At 36.0% G+C, this 9,042-nt stretch overlaps 1 pseudogene; it reads right to left on the reverse strand.

The window, feature by feature from the left end:
• Nucleotides 1–1,024: 1,024 nt before the first annotated feature.
• Nucleotides 1,025–1,478, reverse strand: LOC112907198 (uncharacterized; annotated as a pseudogene).
• Nucleotides 1,479–9,042: the final 7,564 nt, after the last annotated feature.

Raw genomic sequence — 9,042 nt, forward strand, 5'->3', positions numbered from 1 at the left:
GAAACATGAACTTGGGTGGCGGTTAATCATCGCTTCACAAAGATAAGAGCTAAAGGGTTCTTCTAATATGAAATGTACAAGAAAGAAGTAAAGATCCTTGAACAGCTCAGTGAATGGTGGTGCCTTTTATTGAGATGTGGAAGATGGGAGAAACATGTTGAAGATCAGGGAAGATAACTGATAGTTTGCTTATAAACATGTTAGGTTTGAAAACCCTAAAAGAAATGGAAGAGATGGCAAGCAGGCAGTTGTATACCTGAAGCTCTCAGTTTAGGGCTTATCAGGATATACATAATATTCAAATTTATTACAATTAATGCAAATACTTAGGAAGGATCTTATAGAAAGAAAAGATGTTGGAAGACTGCTCCATGAGGCCTGTTGATGTTTAGAAGTTGGAAGAGAAGGCGGATCTTTCATAGGAGACTGAGAAGCAGGAGGGAAACTAGGAGTCAGTTGTGTCCTGGAAGCCACAGAAGGAAGATGTTTCAAAATTTGTGTGATCAAACGTGTAAGATGCTGTTGAGGGGTTGAAAGGTAAGACAGGAGTACTGACTAATGTTTTTGTCAATGTAGAGGTCATTGCTGACCTTTATAGGACATTTTCAGTGGAGCGGTGAGGATGCATGACTAGTTGGTCCAGGGTCTGAGAGAACAGGAGGAAAGAAAGTGGAAATGCCAAGTATAGATCAATTCTTTTGGATGTTATATTAGTTTTCTACTGCTGCTATAACAAATTACCACAAATTTAGTGGCTTAGAAAATACAAATTTATTATCTTGCCATTCGGAACTCAGAAATCTCACTAGATTAATATCAAAGCTTCAGCAAGGCTACATTCCTTCAGGAGGATGTAGGGGAGAATCTGTTCATTGCCTTTTCCAGCATCTAGTGGCTACCTACCTTCCTCAGCTCATGGCCCTCTTTCATCTGCAAACAGCAAATGCATTGGCCTCTTTGTCCAATGTCACATCTATTTTTCTGATTCTGTTCTTTTTTTTTTTTTTATGAATGAAGCAATTTATTAACCCAGAATTTGTTCTAATGCTTCTTGTTTGCAGCTGCCACCTGTCTGGCGATTCTGTCCAGGTCCTGCTGTCCCTGAGGTGTCAGTTTGCAGCCTCCATCTTGGTCCTTTTCCACCACTTTCAGCCCCTCTAGTGCTTGGAGGACCCTGCAGGCCACACTCTTGGAGCTTCTGCTGAAGTGGCTGGGCATGACCCCGTTTCTCTGACATCCCCCATAGATCTTTGTCATGGAGCCGACCCCAGCGCCGCCTGGGAGGGACAGGTGCATGCTGTGGCAGCAGCTTGTATGTAGAACCAGTTCTCATAGTAGGGAGCAAGCTCTTTATGCTTGGCCAGCTTGACAATGTCCACCCATTCAGGGCCCTTCAGCTTCCCAGACTTTCTAAGAAAGGCTGCCAGAGCTCTGATGAACTCCTGCTGGTTCAACTCTTTTACAGTAACTCCAGGCATCCTGGGGCCTTCTCCCTGCCAGCCAGGGGAAAGCTGACTCTGTTCTTATTAAGACCTTTGTGACCATATTGGGCTCACCTGTGTAATCCAGGCTAACTTTCCCATCCTCAGAATCCTTAAATTAAATCACAGCTGAAAACCCTATTTTGCTGTATAAAGTATATTCACAGGTTTTGGGGATTAGGAAGCAGGCAGCATTTGTGTGTCATTGTTTTGCCTCTTACAGAGGGAGTGTAGATGCCTTATCTATGTGGAAATGTCCCAGTTTGCAGACAGTTACACTTGGCGATATATTTCTAAATGGGCCTTGTCAACATTTAGAGAATGATTATTTATTAAAAATTAGGATTTTCTTAAATGAGTAGAAAGTGGTTGAGTACAGTTTTAAGGACACCCTTTTATTTTATTTTATTTTATTTTATTTTATTTTATTTTATTTTTATTATTTTATTTTATTTTAAATATTTTATTTATTTATTCATGAGAGACAGAGAGAGAGAGAGAGAGAGGCAGAGACACAGGCAGAGGGAGAAGCAGGCTCCATGCAGGGAGCCTGACATGGGACTCCATCCTGGGTCTCCAGGATCATGCCCTGGGCTGAAGGCAGCGCCAAACTGCTGAGCCACCGGGGCTGCCCAAGGGCACCCTTTTAAAGTGGTTTTTCATTACTATTGGTTTAAAGCACCACTTAAATATTTTCTAAACAGAATTTTTAGAAAGATCCATTTATCTGTAAGTGGACATATTTTAGGTATGTATTATATATCAGTATCTAGTAGAGTTGTATCCTGTTTTGGAGCAAAGTGTGATCTGAACAAACAACTTTTTGAAAAAGGAACATGAAGTAACATGCATAAGATAATATCCTTACCTGTAAATTCTTCTTTTTTAAAAAAGATTTTATTTATTTATTTGAGAGAGAGAGAAAGCATGAGTGGAGGAAGGGGGGCAGTGGAGAAGTAGAGGGAGAGGGATAAGCAGACTCCTCACTGAGCATGGAGTCTGATGTGGGGCTCGATTCTACGACCCTCAGATCATGACCAGAGCCAAAACCAAGAGTCCATTGTTCAACCAACTGAGCCACCCAGGTGCCCTTACCTGTAAATTCTTTTAACCATCATGACCAGTCTATATAATTACAAACTGTATATACTTTAGATCTCCAGAGCAACTAATTATAGATTTAACAAAGCAGCAAAGATGTGTGTGTATATGTATGTACATATCTATGTGTGTGTATTTGAGAAACAAAGTAACTGGTTTTGTTTTTATTTTTGTTTTTATGATGTTAAGTCCTTATTATTTATTTGTTTAGCGTGTCAGAAAAAGCGCCTTCCAAAAATACATGTGGGAGTGCCTCAGTCAGTTAAGCCACTAACTCTTGATTTCAGTTCAGGTCATGATCTCAGGGTCGGGAGCTGGAGCCCCACAGACTCCACGTTCAGCCCAGAGTCTGCTTGTGCCTCTTCATGCCCCTCACCCCACCCATGCTAATGCATGCATGTGGTGCATTTTCTATCTCTAAAGTAAATAAATAAAATCTTTAAAAAATATATATGTAGAACAATAAGATAAAAAACCAGTAACTGAATGAAAACAAGAGTAGAATAATAAGATGAAGCCAGAGGATAAGTTATAAACCACATATAAGACCCTAGTAGGTATTAACATGGGGTATAATACACATGTCTAATCTGTGTGTATGCATGTGTGTGTGTGCATGTACATGTGTTCCTCTTCCCCCAGTTATAAAAAAAAGGTAAACAAGTGGCAAGGCTTATGAAAGTCCAGTTTAGACTCTTCAATAGCATTAAGGATTGAATTACTGACCCAAATCTGAAGAACATGACTGAGACTGATAAGGTCAGAATCAATTTTACAAATGGTATAGAAATTGGTATGCTTGTTGAAATAAGGTTTCTATTTAACTTCCTTGAAAAGGAATCATATTATAGAATTTCCTGGTGCCTTAAGTGCGGAACTACCATGAAGAGGTAATATGCAATTTGTTCTCAATTTAATTTGGAATAAAAAACTCTAAGACAAAAGAAACATTCTAGCTGTTAGAAAATGATTCTCCGGGAGACTTGTGGGAAAATATAATTTCAAACCACCCATTTGTGGGTTCCTGTCTTTACCAAAGTCTGTACTTAACAACGATTAAAAAAAAAAAAAGTGTGCTCTACTGGGAAAAATGGTTTTGAAAACTATCTTTGATAACAAATGGGAATAATCATCATAAACCATATTGTCTTCTCCATTGCTATCTAAAGTTGTCTCTTGCCTCCCTCTCCATGCTTTATGAGTTTTTTAGGGTCTTCCCATTTTCATCACTTTATATAATTTCCTTACTTGTGAGGATTTTTGAGACTCATATTCATAAAAGAAAAAAAACTTGAATGTATAACATCTATTGTGGTTTTAAAAAGTTGTAAATGTCTTGTTTGTTTTATTTTCTACATTATTATAAAGCATTCAATTTTTGTAGATTGTTCGTATTTTGTCAATACTCATGATGCTTGATTCATTTCTTTGTGTGCAGAAAATAATGGAATATCTGACCATTTCACAGTGTAGAACAAAAAATTCTACAGCTTTCTTTGTTTATTCTGGTCCACTGAAGTTAAATGTGTTACCCTCTTCTCTGCCATCTCTTCCATTACTTTAGAAATATAGTAGAATACTAGTCAACCCTCTACCATGGCTAAGCCTAGACCACTTCCATTTGGGAAAACACAATTGAGCATGTTCTTTCTAAATGCTGAGGCTCTTTCCTGAAGTAAATGCAAATAGAGAAATTCAGAATGTCCTTCACAGCTCTAGACAGGCTTAGTGCCTTCTGTTTCCTTGATTCTGGGCTCTTATCCCTGTGTCACTTCAAGAGTGTATTGGCTATCCTCTTGGCTAAATTTTACTTCTAAATCTATCTCCTTAGGACTCCCATGGTAATAACAATAACAATTAAAACAATAATAAAATGATTAACATACACTGAGAGCTTAATATACACCAGGTTTTATGCTTCTTGTAAACTATCTCATTTAATTTTTGTAGAAATCTTAGTGAAGTATCACTATTGACATTTTAAGTATGAGGAAAATAAAGCTTAGAAGACTGAGATATACTTCCAACTCTTCCCTTTAAGTTTACATGGTCAGTAAATGGCAGAGCCAAGGTTCAAACCAAAATCCAGGACTGGCTCATCCCAAAGACTTGCTCTTAATGATGGTGCTTAAACACCATTTTCCACCTCAAGCTTATCAAATTTGTAAATACCCTCATATTTTAGTTATAGAAAATGTAGAAGCTTCTTTCTGGAATTCAAAATACAAATCATTGTAGCTAACATGACTTAAACTTACTACAGGGCCGGGCAATTTTTAGTTCCTTACATGCATTTTCCCACTTACATTGCACAACTTTTAAGGTATGTCCTTTAAAGTTTATTTTTGTTTTACAATTGAGGAAACTGGACCTCAAAGATATTAAATAACTGTACAAATGCATTCAGCTGGTAAATAATGGATCTGTGATTTAAACGCAGACCTGCCTGATGTCAGCAAGGGCATATTTTCATGTTTCTGCACATTTAGGGAAATTGGAAGCTGGGTTAAAGGAAGTAAAAGATTACTGAGTAGATAATGAGAAAGCTTTGGAGAGAGTTGAAGATTTATTTCTATCTGTGCTTGCTTTTCCAAGGGGGTAAAACCCAGCTAAAACCTGGGGCTATCTGTTCACATTCCAAAGAATTGTAAAACATTAGGGAGCAAAGGTTTCTTTCCCTCTCAGACGAGGGGAGAGGGCACTAGGTAGCTTATACAACCTTCCAGATTTAGAGTTTGGGCTTTCTCTTCTGTGGTGTAAGAAATCCTTTTTGTGCACATACAGGGTCTCATACAGGGTCACATACAGGGTTCTCTTCCAACACCCTGAAGAGGGAAAAATAGGTATCCTTTTTGTGCACATACAGGGTATATCTGGTTTTCTTCCAACACCCCGAAGACAGAAAAATAGGTACAGGGGACACATGTGTTTACTGCTATAAGTAATAATAGGAAAAATGCTATATTTCCTTTCAAAACTTCATAATTTAACTCTATCCTATGACCATCTTATTTTCTACTGTTTCTGAGATGAAGTCTTGGTGCTGGTTCTCACTATCCCATAAGAATAGATATTACTATATTTGGATCATTAAACATTGTATTTATTCGTTGTTGGTTTTATTTTATCTTTTTCTACCTTTTGTATCTCTATTTTCAAAGTCAAGCTCAAATCCCAAAACATAAAAAATCATTTTCTGATCATTTTGCTTTTGAAACCCATCCTTGGATTTCATGTAATTCTTATCTCTACTCTTACTTATAATTATGCTATGTGATTTTCCTACCTATGTGCTAAGTCTGGTTAATAACCAATAATAAAGCTCCACCCCCCAAAAAAAAACAAAAAACAGGGCACGATTTTAGCCTTCTAGAGGCTGTAGAACGAACACCAGTACAGGTTTTAAAAATTGACGTTGATTCTTGAAAGACAGCAGTGCATCCTCCTAATGACCTGGGTTTCTTAGAATTCAGAACCTCTAATATTTCTCTACTTAGGTTCCCTTTGAAGTCCTTGACTACTCAATTCAGGGACACAATAGATATGAAGAAATAGCAGTTATTCTAGTTATTGTATAACTAGAATATTATATAGCTAGATGATTCTAGTCCTAGATATTTATTTTATTTTATTTTTTTAAAAGATTTTATTTATTTATTCATGAGAGACACACAAAGAGAGGCAGAGACACAGGCAGAGGGAGAAGCAGGCTCCATGCAGGGAGCCTGATGCGGGACTTGATCCCCGGACTCCAGGATCACACCCTGAGTTGAAGGCAAATATATTTGTATTATTTATTTATTTATTTATTTATTTATTTATTTATTTATTTATTTATTTATGGCAGATGCTTAACCGCTGAGTCACCCAGGCGTCCCTAGTCCCAGCTTTTTAATTCTTAAAAATTAATTACATTGAAAATTAATGCTTTTTTAAAGCCAAGGACAATCAACTATTTATTTTACTAATCTGTGTTCATTCAGAGTAACAGAAGTTACTCTCAACTCAATAACTTTTATACCCGAAGTTCTTTTATTCTCACATTTGTCAGAAGCTTTTTGTTTTCAATCGTAATAAGACTAATAAAATCTTTATTATATTTGCATTTTTCCATGTTTTGGATCTATGTTCATGCTTTTTATTTGAACTGAGAATTTTCTGAAATAAAATATTTTTATTTGCTGCCTAACTTTTGAAAGCAAAAAATTTAGTACCTTCTAAAGTGTTTCAAATATTTGTCTTAAATACTCTGTTTTTTAATATTATAACTTTTTATTTTGTTCTACTACTGGCATTTTTTTTTAAACTCAATTCCATGTTACCTTATTTTTTTCATCAAAAGAGCACTTTGATACATTTTTATAGTTAATTCATTACTGCTGTTATTCTCATCTTTTTTTCCTGTTCTTTTTATTTCTCCTAAAAGTTAAAATACATATATTTTTAATTCCAATTGTGAGCATGTTAACTTAAGTATTTTTTCATATTTCAAGTATGTCCAATATATACTTTCTTCCACTAGAAATTCTTATGTAATAAACTGCCTAGTTGTAGCACTATTACCTTTCACTTACTTTATTAACCATACTGATCAATTCTGTTCTTAGTGCTTGTATTTAGGAATAGATTACATTCATATACTTTCTTTTAGATGTATACTCAAAGTATAGCATAAAACAATTAAAATTGAGTGAATTAAAATGTCATTTTTTCTAGCACCAAAGAGCCAGTAATCAAATTACCTTAATAATTTATTTTTCTGGGGATCCCTGGGTGGCCCAGCGGTTTGGCACCTGCCTTTGGCCCAGGGCACGATCCTGGAGACCCGGGATCGAATCCCATATCGGGCTCCCAGTGCATAAAGCCGGCTTCTCCCTCTGCCTATGTCTCTGCCTCTCTCTCTCTCTCTCTCTCTCTCTCTCTCTGTCTCTGTGTGTGACTATCATAAATTAAAAAAATATATATATTAAAAAATTTATTTTTCTAGGGCACAGTATTTGATGCCACTGTTCATCTTTGTGAAATGATAAAAAATAAGAGTGGCTATTTTAAGACAATGATAATATTTTGCAAAATATTTGGTATTGACAAATTTGGAAATTACAGAATACATTAGATAGCAGAGAAATAAACAGTTTTTAGGCAAAGGAAAATGCTGACCCAAATGTTTGCAGTTATTATTAGTTTGTTTGAACACTCAGAAAAAGTCTTATTAGGGTAAGAGACCATCCTCTCACAGGGAACAATAGAAATATCTTGAGTTTTGATAGAAGAAACTTCCCATGAAGACATGAGAGAATGACATACAGAGAACGAGATTTATAAAAATGTTTTGCTGGAAAGCCACCTAAAGACATCAGCAAATCTGGGTGGGCCATTGTTCACTCCTGTGGGGTTGGGTTAAGATAAAGGATATTTTGACAGTCATAAGACTGAAAAAAGGCAAGCACTTTCTGGAGGATAAGTGCTGGGAATGGTGTATAAAATAAACTTTGGAGGGGCTCAACCTCAAAACTTGTTGTCTTATTTTGTCTAGAACCAACGCAGCCTTGATGGGGACAACAATATGCGTGCACATCATAGCATGATCATCTTTAAGTAACTGGCCTATAAATCATTCAAGTTTTGCCCATTCTTACTTCAGTTACAATAGACTATAAGGATTTGGTTTTAAAAAGACTAAGATGATTACTCTGACAGTTTAAGTTTAAAAAGGAATGAATGAAATTTAAATTGTGCATGTACCTGCTATGTGTTATTTATTGTCTAGTGAGAAGAGTTTGGTTCCAATATACCAGAATTGGAACTCTAGATCTAAATCCTAAGCTTGTATGTTAGCTTGAGGGAGGTACTTAATTTCCCTGATCTTCAGTGTTCATATCTGTAAAATGTGAATAATATTCTTTATGTGAAAATAGTGTAAAGGTTATATGAATTTATATACACAGAGAACTTAGCACTGGGTCTAATAAATACTAGGTGATCAGTAAATATGTATTGTTATTAAGATCATATTATTATATCTTGTTAATAATCACAAGATACAATTGTCTGTGAAGCTAATTCTTTATGTTTTGCCCTGTAATAATGTTATCTTTTAACTACTTTATCCATTATTCTTGGTAAAACATTAGATTCTGTTGTGTGTCTCAGGTTTCTTTGAGTCCCTGCATATTGTGCTTCAGGTCCAGGTCAGCTATCATAATACACAGTTAGTTAATTTAGGAGTTTAGAAGCTAATGGCCCCATTGCAAATCCCTTGACATTTTAAACCAAGCCAAATAAAGCAAGCAGGAGAGTATTTTACACGAATTCTCCAAATAGGGAGGGTTATCAAGTTCATTTACATGTTTACCAAGGCTGCCAGCCATCCTGACTTGTTTGGTGGAAACCTGTTTTTATATGAACTGAACTCTGTTTCTGATGGTCTGTTGGCAGTAAAACAGCATGAAATCTCACT

Source organism: Vulpes vulpes, chromosome 6 (assembly GCF_048418805.1).
Source record: "Vulpes vulpes isolate BD-2025 chromosome 6, VulVul3, whole genome shotgun sequence".
In the NCBI taxonomy this organism is placed as follows: domain Eukaryota; kingdom Metazoa; phylum Chordata; class Mammalia; order Carnivora; family Canidae; genus Vulpes; species Vulpes vulpes.